This window comes from Suncus etruscus, chromosome 8 (genome assembly GCF_024139225.1).
Source record: "Suncus etruscus isolate mSunEtr1 chromosome 8, mSunEtr1.pri.cur, whole genome shotgun sequence".
Classification (NCBI taxonomy): Eukaryota; Metazoa; Chordata; class Mammalia; order Eulipotyphla; family Soricidae; genus Suncus; species Suncus etruscus.
This window is the reverse complement of record NC_064855.1, coordinates 101650227-101656226: the sequence shown is the minus strand read 5'-3', so window position 1 is coordinate 101656226 and position 6000 is coordinate 101650227.

Genomic DNA, 6000 nt, shown 5'->3' with positions numbered 1-6000 from the left:
CATATTCAGAAGCATTCACAGTTTACCATGAATGCACAGTAGAATTATGCCTCTCAGGATTCAAGGTCAATGTTCAAAGCCAAGTATTCAAGTTCTAATCAGTTTGTGGAATCTATTGATATACTTTTGTGCTGCATATGCTTATAAATTATTTTAAATATTAAGCATTATACTCATAATTAATATAAACTGCACTTATATAATTATTTATGTGAACATATATTTATGTTGTGCAAATTATTTTATGAACTAGTAATTAGCCCTGAAAGGGGCAGAGGCAACATTATAAGCTGACACAATTTTATTTTAACACTTGCTGGAAGAAGTGCTTATTATCTCAAATATAGGACATTTTCAACTTCCATTCATTCCCACTGTCAGAAAGGAAAATTTTAAGATTTCAGCACCTGATATTCAGAATTATGAGATTTGGTCAAAGTTAGTAATTGCTTGTATATGTCCTTATCTCCATACTCTAATATCTCCAATAGACATGAAATAAAATGACAACTACTGAGAGGGAAAAAAATAATGTGTTTTATACACAATTATGTTTGATATTGTAATCAAACTAATGAATCAGTTAATAATATCTATTTTTTTAAATATCATTGAAAAATACAAAGAGTCATGCAATGAGAAAATGCTGTTTTAGAAATCAAAGCCTTGGGTCCTGTCAATTGAAAAAATATTGGATGTTTGTGAACCTTCAAGAATGTTAATTTCTGGATTTTTAAAGGCCTTATCAAAATTTAGATAAGGTTTAAGCAAACAGAGTAAATCATGTCAAATTTATGTAGAGAATTTAAACTTAGTGATATTTATTTAAAGGTTATTTATGAAATTTTATTAAATAATCAATAAAATTAGAAACTTTATTTCCTGGATAAAAGTTTTCGGGAATAGTAAAGGCATAAATCACATTAATAAAGAGAGAGAGACCAGAACTGTATTTGTAAAGGCAGTAAATCATGTTAATGTAGGTATAGCGTAGGGGTACGACAGATTTTATCACTTTTTTTTTGTGTGGTTTTTGGGTCACACCAGGCAGTGCTCAGGGGTTATTCCTGGCTCCATGCTCAGAAATTGCTTCTGGCAGGTACGGGGGACCATATGGGATGCTGGGATTTGAACTGATGACCTTCTGCATGAAAGGCAAATGCCTTAACTCCATGCTATCTCTCCAGCCCCATTTTATCACATCTTTAAGAGGAAATAAGAATTGAAAAAATAAGAATATGATGTAAATATAGAGGATATAATAAATATCTGGGTGATTTTTTTAGAGGATACATCAAGCAAGGTAGAAAGAAAATCTATTAAAGTCTATAAAAAGCATCCTGCTAGTGACAGGACTTTAGAACAGAAGTTTTTACTTATGTTTATTTTTTTTTGAAAATTTTTAAAAATTTTGTCACTATGAATTACAAAGTTATTCATTATTAGATTCAACACACACAAGTAACTTTTGAATTGTGGTTTACATTACTGTTGCTGATAATTTCATACATACATAAAACTTCACCTTTTAATCACTACCTTTTAAAATCACTGAGCAAATATGACTATTGTAAGCAGCTTAGAATAAACAAAGCCTACTCTAGTTGGGAATGAAGAAGTCAATCGATAGCTTCATATACAAATTGACCTTATTTATTATTCAGATGGAGAACTCCAGTTATAATTGTAAATTGAGAGGCATAAACATTATAAGACATATTTCAAGTGCTTGTTTCAGGAAATCTCTTTATACACAATATAGTTTCCCTGCCACCTGACAGCCTTTGTTCTCTCTTGAAAAAGTTTTTCTTTTTCTTTCTCTCATAATCTCTCTTTCTATTCCTTCGTTTTTTAAAATATAAATAGAACTGTCTATTTCTCTAATTTTTTAATTAAAGCTATTTTTCATGTGTCCAGAGCGATAACACAAGGGGTATGATGTTTGCCTTTCACATGGCAGACCTCCATTCAATTCCCAGCAAACCATTAGGTCCTCTGAGTCTGCAAGGAGTAATTTCTGAGTTGCAGAGTCATTAAGTATTGTTGAGTGCTACCTCGCGTGACCAAAAACAAACTAAAAAATATTTTTATTCTAATTAAAAATTAAAACAAAATAAAAATTCAGAGTAGACTCTTCTTAAATTTTGATAATAAAATAAGAGCAATCATTTATTTATTAGACCATGATTTAATTGTGGTTGATTTTTAAGCACATAATAGTATAATTTATACTATTTGCATCTCTTGAAACTGGATGAAAGGTAAATCTAAATGATACTGTATTTGGTATGTAAACATTAAACCAAACAGCTCTAAAAAATGTTTAAAATTAGCTTTGAATCTCGACACTCTGTAGTAGTTTATTCAATCTTCTGTCATGCTTGGATTTTCTTTGTCTTTCCTTTACACTTCTTCTCACAGTGTTGTACAGAACTAATTTGAAGCAAGGGATTAAGCTACAAGGTTGTTATATCAAAACAAAGAAAAACAGTAAGATAAGAAAAACATGCAGAAATCAGGAATACAAAACATCTACACATATGTGACAGCTGTCAGAATTTAGCCTTGAAATCCTATTGAGGTCATGAACTTTTCTCCAAGCAAAACTCAGATAAACAATAGCAAAACAGGAAATACATCTTCACAGAAAAGTGGAAGAAGAAAAATGTGTAATAATAAATAAGGGAAAAAAAACTTGAAGCTAATGAAATGTTGAAATCCCATTAAAACTGCAAAGATAAGATTTATACAATAGCAGTCCCTCTAAAACATTTAATGAGGTTAACTGTGAAGCCAAAATTATATTTAAATTATTTCTTTATTCATGACCAAAGAATTTCTATTATCTTTAATATAGAAAATTCTAAAATACATTTTCTGCTTCATTGAAATGCATTGCAAATGGCCCAGATCAACATTCTCTGAAAATTTAGGTCTTTTTGTTAGTCTTCTAATAAGATTTAGCTGCATGACTTCAGTACCTAAATTTCTGCTTCAGTGAATACTAGCTTAGAGTTAAATTATTAAATAGACTATATATTAAACACACAGCTTCACCAAGAATATGTATTACAACAAAAAGAACTTGTGGAAAAAAGAAAGGAAAGCAATATAACCTGCTGGATCACAGTTTCAGTTATTTTGACATATCCAAAGAAGAGTGCTAATTAGTTTAGCTCATTGCTTTACTTACAGAGGTAAACTTTTGGTACATTGCTTTTTTATATTCACGGGGAAACACATGACAGTAGGTTTCATTTGTCCTCCATTTATTCTTTAATTTGTGTTACAGATATCTACACTTTTGAAACCTAGATAGATAGGCATAACTCTAGAAAAACAGGACATTAAAACAACAGCCAGTTTCTGCTGGCAACTGTGAGATAGTGATTCTCTCTACAAATGTCATACCTCACCAATCATCTTAAGGCCAATATTCCAAGAGACATATGGTGAGGGGAGAATAACAGATTTATTCATTGATTAGCAGGCTAAGAATCCAGTAAAATATTGACTCCAAGACCCAAATTTCTTCCATGATGAAGAAGTGGGTATGGATTGCACATTGAAGTCCAGTAGTACCCAGACAATAGAGTTATTTAAACCAATCTACATATATGTGGCTACCCTAATGATATACCTGTGACCTTAGACTTTATACCTCTGAGTAAACTGTGGTCGTTCTTTTTATAATCTTTGACTTTCTTATCCTGCATTTGAATCTAGGCTTTAGCCTTTGTGAAGGAAAGGCTAGAAGTGCCCTCAATGCAAAATTCTCCCTGTTTCTTTATGAAAACTGTGTCATTACTTCTCTACATATTTAATTTTTTTGTTTCATTTTATAACCATATATAATAATTTATATGATGCAGTTTATAAATATCTGTTACAAATATGTTTAATTAAATTAAAAAGCCTCAGAATTTAAAAACCATAGTTTTGGAACATCAAATAGCTTTTCTTAAATTGTATATATACATGCAATGTTGGTGTATAATTTCAGCAATGTTACTATCAAAACAATTCATGCAAGATACAAAAATGTCTTAACATCCAAGAGCATTCTGTCTTTGGCTTTTCTTTTTACATCTTCTTATGGTAGATCTGTTCTAAATGCTATCATGATGAAGATAAATGGTTTAATTTAGCAAGAGTTAATGGACAAAAGGCTAAGTTCTATATGTGCAAAATCAAAACATGGTTTTTGCTATTTGGGATTTTTGCTAATTGGGTCCATTGGGAATCGTCAGGCAAATTGAGAATGCTTGTAACCTATTCCTTTAATCTTCATTGTTAGACCTACAATCTGAAGTGGATATGTGATTTGGTTTCGTTTTATTACATTTATGATTTTTGTTTGTTTGTTTGTTTATATATGTTTTTAGTAGCCATGGTTGAGCCAAGATTCAACTCATTGTTTGTAGAAGCCATAAACAAAACAATATTTATTTTATTTAAATTTAGTGATAAAAGATACATGACCTAGACACCATTCATATTTGATTTAGATATTTTTTAAATTTGTATATACTTTATTTAAGCATTGTGGTTACAAGGTTCTTCACAAAACAGTTGGATTTTTAATCCTACAAATAAGTGATATCATTATGTTTCAAATTATGTTTGGGTTTTAATTTTGTATTTTGTTTTGTTATTTAAAAGTTTATGCTTATCAATAAAAATTTAATCTTATGCAATTTGAAAATCACTTACACCATATTCTTTTTTATTAATTTTTCTTTTTAATTATGAGAACAAAGATGCAAAGAAAGAGGACAAGGTAAAATTACAGTGGAAGGACAATCACCCGTAAACAAAATTCTCAGTAGTTTCATTGCTGATATCTTAACTTTGAACTTTCAGCCTAAGAACATTAAGAAAAATAAAACAAAACCCATGTACAATTACTTTGTCCCTCAAGTCCCCAGATTGTAGTACATAATATTTCTTAGCAGCACACAAAGCAATCTAAAGACATAAAATTTATGTAACTCCTTAAACATTGAAGGCAAAGTACTTTTTAACATTTTCATGCACATGTATATTAGTTTAAGTTAACCTCAAAAAATTAAGTGAGTTGTTTTTCTTAAGGATTAGAGTCAAAGCAGCACAGTAAAACAGTGTTAGAGTGGCAATTATTGTTTGCATAGACCCACCAAAATATGAGGGACATGGAAAGGAAAAGCCTTGGCCTAAATACAAGGAGACCCTACCACTGAAGATTCCTGGCATAAGACCAACTCTAGGCTCCAGGCCAACTAGTTTGTTCAATCCAGGTTGTTGTCTGTAGTGCCAATACACTTTTAATTTTCACACTGTCTCTGTTGTTGGTATCATGTTTCTGTATTAAAGATCCTGGAATCTTCCTATCCTATATTGCAGTCAGGATGGTGCAGAGCGTCCTCTTGTTTCACCTCACAATTAAAGGGCAATGCAGAGAACCCTGTCCTGTAAGCAGGTCGTTGTTGTAAAGTCTTCTTAGTATTAAGGAAAGTCTCTTTTGAGCAGGTCGATGTCAGAGCCATGGTAGGGTCTTCCCTGGTAGAGAATTGCTTCCAGGTGTTGTTATAAAAAAAACCTTGGATGTTTCGTAGATAGCTTCCCTAGTTTAGGGTTGAATGGAGGATGCCCATTCTTCTGAGGCCTGTGCCAGGTCATTATATCAATGGTCAGGGTGTCACTTACACCATATTCTAACAGTTTGTAACACCTTATTTATGAATACATAAGTAAATAGATATTTTTTCCCTGTGGGATACAGAGATGTCATATATATGAGGCTTGGTTGCACTTTCTAGCAATACATGTATACTAAGTACCTTCAGGAGAACCAAGAGTGAGGTCTAAACACTGTCATTTGATTCAAATATTAAACATTCCCATAAAAAAGAAGAAAATAAAAAATATTTTGTCAAATTTATTCTACATACATCGCACTTGAGTATGAAGATATATGAACTCTACATGAGCCTATCAATTATTAAAACTTGTTGATTTTAC